At 29.1% G+C, this 8,671-nt stretch overlaps 1 protein-coding gene across 1 annotated transcript in view; it reads right to left on the bottom strand.

Moving 5' to 3' along the window:
- The window catches only part of LOC145849248 (methionine-R-sulfoxide reductase B1-A-like), a 64,303-nt gene that overhangs the window by 51,133 nt on the left and 4,499 nt on the right, over nucleotides 1-8,671 (bottom strand). The gene's annotated exons all lie outside the window — the stretch shown is intronic.

Raw genomic sequence — 8,671 nt, 5'->3', positions numbered from 1 at the left:
ATTTTAAGTTTATAACAACTGGAATTATACAACTACTAAAAACCTACTATGTACCAAAGAAAGTACTTCAAATTGTTATAAAAAGATTTTTTGGAAGAATTTATATATAAGATAATTTTATTCTGTATTTTTATCAAGTAAGAATGGTACAAAGTTATGAATCTGCAATTTTTTAAAACAAGAAGCACTTTACATTTAATTTAATTTTTTAAGTAAAATAAATTTATTCTTAAAAGAAAACTTACATGTGTTAAACCCTATGTGTACTAGAAGAATTTGTTCAAAAAATAGACAAAATGTTTGGTGGACAGGTCAGTTTTGCATGGCGTCCTTTTTGCACTAAAGTAAGTTTTTCACTGGTTTAATTTTGCACGTTTGGCCCGTTTAAGTCACCGCTGCTCACTTTGCAGAAGGAACCGCTTACCGACCAATGGTTAGGATAAACTGTAACAGTGATAAAGAACCACTGCTACAGTCGTTTCCTGCCGCTCTCCTAACTGACAGATCAATTATCTGAAGCTAAGTTTAAACTTGCGCCGTGCAAAAAATTCTCTTCGAGCATTTCTGACACCTACCCAAATGTTGTACTTAAAAGACTTTCGGTGCAATTTTTTTGTTTACCTACAAACATAAGTTATACTTAACGTTGAATTCTGATCAGTTTTTTTCGTTTGTTTTTCATTTATTGTAAACAAGAAAACTGTTTGATCGGAAATTATATAACAAGTAAGTTCTTAGGAAAATAATTGTTCGTTTTCAAACTTATTATAGCATCTTTGTGTGTAAATTTCATTTGAATATAACAATACAAAGTTAAACTGTTTAATTTTTAATGATTAAATAAACACTACAAAATTTCTGACAGTCTCCTTTATAAAATTTAAAATAAAAGTAAATAAATATTACAACAACAAGAAAAATCTAACAGTTTGATTAATATTTTACAAGTTGTGCCTTTCGATTTAGTGTATAAACTTCAACTTTAATTAGTTTTAGTTGAAATGTAATTTAAAAAGTACACAAAAAGACCGAAGTTGTATTCATGTAGTCTCTCGAACATATAATAACTATATGTATGATCAAAACAGAAACTTAGATTTTCTAAACATTGTGCATAGGCCTAAAATTAGGACAACTCTTATTACAACTAAACTACTTTGCATTCTACTTAGCCTACTGCTTGGTGTACTATTAGGCCCACTTGTGGCGGAAAAATCATTACTGTGCTAAAAAAATCAACAAACGAGAGAATAAAAACAAGTAATAATACTGAATGTAGTTAGCTGAACAAATATTCTTTAAGAAAAAAAGCTAATTATCAATCACAGAATGTTTATTAAGCGACAAAATAAAGACGCTCAAATTATTTGGTCCTAGGATCTGATGCACGAAGAACCTTTTCGGTTATCGAGTTGCCCACCATTGATACCTTTTAACGTCTTGTCTAGGACAAGAAAGCAATTCTTTTATTACAATTTCATCAATTTTTCAATATAAAGAATAAAACTATTTAAAGCATAGGAACTCTAAACAACACAACTAAACTGTATTACATGTTTCTTTGTTGAAATTTATTAAAATTAAGAAATCGTCATTTGACGCAACTAAATAAAAGACTAAGTACTTTCTTGAGTTGTATTACGTTTACATATCTATCTCCTTAATGCAGTCGATCTTGGAAAATTTTATGGTGTTGTCGAAAAACCATAACTCTGAGTAACATTTTCTAATAATTTTCATTTTCTTGCCACAAGAATAACTAAATTATGAACTCGAAATTTTTTGTTCTAAAAAATTAATTAAAACTTAACAATTTTTTGTAAATTTACATTATAAAATTTATTAAAAAGATCAAAATAGTAAGAACAATAAAACAGTTTAATTAGTGTTGGACAAGTCATAACTTTATAATTTAACATAAAAACTTTAACTTCAATAAGTTTTAATTATTATTTATTTAACAATAAAAAAAAACGTTCAAAAAGTTTGGTCTAAGGACCTTGTGTACAAAGAAACCTTAGGGTTATCTAGTCGTACACTACATGCTTATAAAACTTCTTACGAGCTCAAACATATAATTTGTTTTATCATCTAAATATTTAAGTCTTTAGTAATAAAACAATCGATTAAGTAAAAAGAAAGAAAAGAAATCTAAACAAAAGTTCACTGAATTTTGTGTTTTAAAGTGTACTTAATAACTTGTCTAATAACATATGAACTAAAAAAAAACATCTATAACTTTAAATTGATTTATAAAAGGATAAAGGCAATACTAATAGACAACTTGAGAATACTTGAAGGGTAGGTTACACCTTCCTTAGAGAAGGTAAAGATGTAGTACGCTGAAATACTTTTACGTAAAGTTTTGCTAAATCTGTATTTTTTGCTAAAAGTGTAATTTTTCTTTTGTATATAATAATTTTACTTGAACAGTAAAAATAATTTTACATTTGAATAAGTAAATAAAATATTGTATAATTTTAATAACTTTTAAGAAGTGAATTCTACCAGAACTGAACTTAACTTTAATAAATAAAAATATAAAAATAATTACTGTAACATTTATGCACTTAATAAGAAAAATAAAACAGTAATAACAACAGAAACAAATTTCCTTCTACTTTAATATAGTTTTTAATGTTTTGAATACTTGTCTAAGTCTAAAATTTTAACAATAGAAAGCAAACAATATTTACAAACATAAAAAAAAGATTACTTTTTGGATTTCCTTAGAAAAAGAGATTTTTTAACATAAGTTTGCTTGAAACAGTTATCTCAGCTTACTTATTAAATACTTAATTTTTTATTAAAGTATGTCCATCTATAACTATTTTTTTTACATTGGCATGCTAAAAAAAAACAAAAAAACTAAAAGTTTGTAAGTATTCAGAACTAAACTAAAAAAAGTAATCCTAAATAATAATCTAAAGAAAAACCAGATAGAAAATGCTGCAATCTAGACTAAACCACTGTTATTGCAACTAAACAAATCAGCTTTTGAACAAAAAAAAATGTTTGGTAAAAAATGATAATGTTATTAACTTCTATAAGCAAAAGTAAATAAACGAGTAGCAATGATCACTAATGACCTTGGTAGTCACTGTTTAATAGATAACTTTTAAGTTCATCCTGGAACTTTCCAAAATGACTTATATTTTTCAAACATAATGGTAGCTTAGTCAATAACTTATTTCCTTGGTTGGATAGCGATTTATGACCTATTTTGCTGTTGAATCTAGGTGGGAAAAAGTTTGTTTCTGAAGACCTCTCGTATGATAACTATGGACATTTTTTACAGTTGCATAGTAATTATTAAGTTAGCTGGTAACAAACTATTGTTAAACTTAAACAGACCTAATTCATATACATACATACTCTCAACATATAAAACATTTTCCGGGTTTTTAACTCCCTTACACTATCATCATATTTCTTATAATGTATGCATCTAAGTGCTCTGTTTATGAGAACATTGATACTATTTATACATTTTTTATTTGCTCTTCCCGAGCACAACAAGCCATAACTAACATTGCTCATAAGCAAAGAATTAAAGATCAAATATAATGCTTTTTTATTTAGGAAGTCTCTCGTTTTACAATATACACCCGATTTTTTTGTAATTTTGCTTTTATAGTTTCTTTATTAAAACCTTATTTTAAAACTATTAATTTTTTTTTATGTATTTTGACCATATAACCGATTTTTTTCATGTAATCTCAAATATATAACAACTACCTATATGATGAATACAAAACCTAGAAAAATTTTCAAAGTTCTTTATAGGTCTACTACTTGACCTACTACTTAGTCTACTAGTTACCCAACTACTTGGACTACCAGTTACCGAACTACTTCGTGTACTATTTCGCCTACTATTTAATGTACCATTAAAGTTCCTATGATTTAGATACTTTGATTTCATATATAAAAAATAGCAAACAGTATTCTAAACTTAATAAAATGATAATAATAAACTGCTTTCTTGTGGCTAATATTTGTTTTTTTTTTCCCTTAAAGAATGTTTGTTCTCTCAATCTTAATACTTGTTTGTATACTACCGTTTGTCGGTTTATTTAGTAACATAATGATTTAGCCGCCACTAATTGACATAATAATATGCCAAGTAGTTGAGCAACTAGTTTTCCAAGTAGCTTTGTAACTAGTGGCGTACGACTCGATAACCGAAGGGTTTTTTCCTACACCAGATCCTTAGACCAAACTTTTTGAGCGCTTTTTTTATCGTTCAATAAATAGTAGTCCAGGTATTTGGGCAAAAATTATACTAAATAGTAGCCCTAATTGAAGAATAACTCCTTGTCAATTTAGTTTAATAATTTATTAACAATGTAAAATCTGAAACGAAAACAAGTATAAATATAAACACTAAAATGAGCTATAGTCTAATTATTCTACATCCCTTCCAGCTCATTTAAGATAATAACAAATTTAAGGCAATGACATAGCTCGTCAAGAGGGGATTTAAAAAATAGTTTACTGAGATGAAACTAAATTTTATGCATTAACAAAGCTCAATTGACTTAAATAAAAAAAAATCTTTAAACAAGGGATTTATTTGAAGAAAAACAAAACTGCAATAAAACGCACTAAATAAATCCAAAACAATTCAAATCCATGCAATTCCATGCTGAATCCTTCCTGGCTTAGCAATCATCACTAACAGCAGCAATTGAACACTCAGCACCAACTTTTGTATAAACAGGAACAAACAGACTTTACTTACGGTGATTTCTACTTTGGAGTACTCCACTTTCAAGCTTCCCTGGCGCATTGAAGTTTTTCAACCTACGCAAAGCAAGTGGAACCTTATTTTTTTGGGGAACCATAGGAGCAAGAATGTACTCTTCCTCAACCTCTTCATGACCCGCTTCAACATCACTGGTTTTACCAGTATTGGCACCGTTGAAATCTTCTGTAATCTTCACAGAAGAATCAGGACGTTGATGACCAACATTGCACTCATGTGAGCTTAGTAGATTACCGCTCCAACCATGGGAAGTTTTTGCTTCAATGCTTGTTGAGGCTGGGTTTTACATCCTTAAAAACTTTCTGTTCCTCCGAGTAAGTCTCCGTGAACCATCAACTCTGATTACATACTGATCATGTGGAAGAACCTCTATTACCACTCCGCTTCTGTCCCATTTACATGGATGAGTGCCACTCTGGTTCTGTAGTAGACACCTACTGCCAACATAGAGAGGTCGCAAATCCCTGGCTCTCTGGTTAAGTACTTCTGAATTCTTAACAAATCTTGTACGGAGCGCCTCTACTTTAAGCTTTCATGCTTTTCTCCACATGGGTCGCACATTAGAATTGGAGAATTTTTCAAGTTTGTTTAAAAATGAGAAACTATCTCGCAGCTGACGTCCATATATGATCTCGGCTGGAGACACTTGACAATCGATCGCTATCAGGAGTATTTCTCAGATGGAGCATCGCACTTAAAAATTTGTCATTGTCCAGATTTCCTGAAGCGTCAACATTTGATCTTAGCAACCTTTTTGCCTGTTTGACGGCTACTTCCGCTCATCCGTTTGATCTTGGATAGTAAGCTGAAGATATTCAATGCGTAACATCCCAGGTTTTAAGGAATTCATTTGTTGCACTGGACGTAAACTCTGGTCCACCATCACTTGATATTTCCTCGGGTACTCAAAACCTGGAAAACAAATCTCGGAGGCACTTAATCAACCCACGCGAACCTGCCTGAGAGGTTCCGCTGGGTGTGGAAAATATTCCTGACCAATCCGACAAACTGTCACCAACTACCAAAAAATTGTTTCCGGCAAACTGGAAGAAATCTGCGAATATTTTTCAAAAGGGTTTGTAGGAGGATCAAATACTTCTTGTGGCAATGATGGTTGAGAAGGTGAATTGCGGTTGCAGCTTTGACAATTAGCCCGAATTGAAACAATGTTTTGTGTAATACCAGGCCAGAAGACAATCTATTAGGCACGATTATGCATTGATGTGACTCCTTGGTTAGTCTATTCTACACTAATAGTTATTAATTTTAAATAGTTTTCAAGTTTATGTTTTCTCCATACGAAGAGTTGCTATATATTTAATACTAAATAAAAAGATTTAATTTATTTTAATAGTTTTGAAATCACAAATTAGTTTAAATTAATTAAGTTTAAAGTTTTCATGTTTAATTTAAAAGTTAAAATTTTTCAAATATGAATTAAATTGCTTTATTTTTCTTCTTTAAATATATTAACTAATTTCTAAATTTTTTATTAGAGCTTGTCAGAATTTTTTTATGTGCTTAGTTAAATTATTAAAAGATAAAAGTTTAGGAAAATACAATTTTATTATTTTTTTGCACGAAGATTAGAACTATTAGAAAATTTTTTTGCAAGTCTTGGCTTTCCGACGGTACCTTCAAACTAGCCATAATCGACCTCATTTAGGAGATAGATATGTAAAAGTAAGACAATTCAAGAAAGTTCCTAGATTTTATAGTTTTTATAGAGAGCTATTAAGTTGGTTTCTTAATTTTCAAAAATTTCACAAATGAACATGTACAGTTTAATTTAATTATTTAATTTAGAGTTCCTATTATTTAAGTACTTTGTTTCTTTATTTAGAAAAAAAACAAGAAAAGAGCATTTTGAACTTGATAAAAAACTATCAAATAATAAGAAAGGAATTGCTTTCTTATGGTTGATATCTACCTCTTTTTTTAACAATGTATGTCATTCAACTTCTCTATCTTACAATACTTTTTGTGTTTCAATATTTTTCAATACCTTTATGTTTCAATACCAGGTCCTTGGACCAAATATTTGAGCGTTTTTTTTTTTCGTTCAATAAACAATATATTTGTACTTGATTTGTTTTAGCAACGTCACGGTTTAGCCGCCACTAATGGGCCTATCAGTACAATATCGTTATTATTCGTTTATTGAACGACAAAAAAAAAACGCTAAAAACATTTGGTCGTAGGACCTAGTGCACGAAGAACATTTTGGTTATCGAGTCGCACACCACATGTATTCAAGGTCACACACAACAAGTAGTAGGCCCAATAGTAGTTTAGTAGTTATTCAATCAGTAATCCAAGTATTTCGGAAACTAGTAGGTCAAGTAGTAGCAGGGTGGCCTCTAGTTTTTGGCAAATTTTCTCTTGGTTTTAAGATTTATTCAAGGTTTTCAAAAGTTCTTTCAGGTTTTTGAAAGTACACCTTTTTTGATCATTTTTAGTACTAAACTAGTCTTAATTTAAAAAAGTTCTTTCTTTAAGTTAAGTTGTCCTGGGCATGACGTTAAACTGTTTTGGTGTATGACTTAATAACCAAAAGGTTTTTAATACATCAGGTCCTCGGACCAAACATTTTGAGTGTATTTTTTTGTCGTTCAATAAACAATATATATATATATATATATATAGGCATAAACCTTTTGAATGATATATTATTTAATTTTGTTTTATTCTATTGCAGCCTGTATTATTGCTTTCAATCAGTTTCTTCAAATTTTTTCTCATATGGTTGTTCAAAAACCTTTATGTTAATACAAAACATAAATAGCCATACAACCTACTCAAAAGTTGGTGTTGTTTTTAATTTGTTAATTTTAAATGTTTGTCAACCTATTTAATCAAAAAATATTTTAAATCTTAAATAAAAACTTAAATAACGTTTAATGAAAATAAAATATATAAGAAAGTTTGTAAAGTATGAATAATTAGAACTTTATATAACTTATAATTTACTTGTTTCACTTCGTACTAGTTATATACAACAACTTTTTAGTGCAATTAATCATCTATCATTGGAAAACCTTACTTATCTTTTAAATACCGTTATGATTCAATTTTTAACTTTATTATTTAAATATAAACACAATTAACCATACAGAGATTTTAGATAATTTAAATTGAAAAAAATCTTGTATGGTTTTATCGTAGTTTAAATCTAAACTATTAACCATTCTTAAATAAAAACATTATACCTTTTTAAATGATACTTATTATAGCTACTTTAAGTACTACTAGGCACAACTAATGACTCATAACTGTTATTATAATGTTAAGAATTTTTTTATAACTGCTATAAATACCTTAGGCATAAATCATTGCATCAGACATTTTTATTTGTCTACGCTCTTATTTTGCTCCTGCTCTTAGTTTTCTCTTACTCTAAACTCTATTAAGTTGCATTAGTCAGAAATAGATCAGGGTTGACACAGGTCAAGCTAAGAAAAATTTCCTGACTTTTTACTTAAATTTTCCTGATTTTTCTAAATATAAACGCTTAATTTTAACTTGTTCTAAAATACATAATCAAACACATAAAACTTTCAACCTTATTTTTATACAGGTTAAAACAACAGTTTTTTTTGATAAATTCAATCATCTAACATCCATTACATCACTTGAACCATCTGTGTATGATTGATGTATTTGCAACAAACAGCTCTATCAGCAAAATACTTGTATTTTCTAACTTGATACAGTTCAAGTTTGTATGCATACATATAGTCTTTTTTTCTTCTTTTAAATGTAATAGTTTCTCCTTTCATACTGTTTTTAAGCAGAGCCTTTTTAATACTAAACCCTCGTTCGACTTCAGTCTGGTTGTTGTGCAACACAAATAATGGTTGCAACAATTTTCCGACACAAGATTAGGCAGGAACTTTCAATGTT

Source organism: Thalia democratica, chromosome 1 (genome assembly GCF_965202585.1).
Source record: "Thalia democratica chromosome 1, ktThaDemo2.hap1.1, whole genome shotgun sequence".
Taxonomy (NCBI): Eukaryota; Metazoa; Chordata; class Thaliacea; order Salpida; family Salpidae; genus Thalia; species Thalia democratica.
This window is presented reverse-complemented; position numbering and strand designations above follow the sequence as displayed.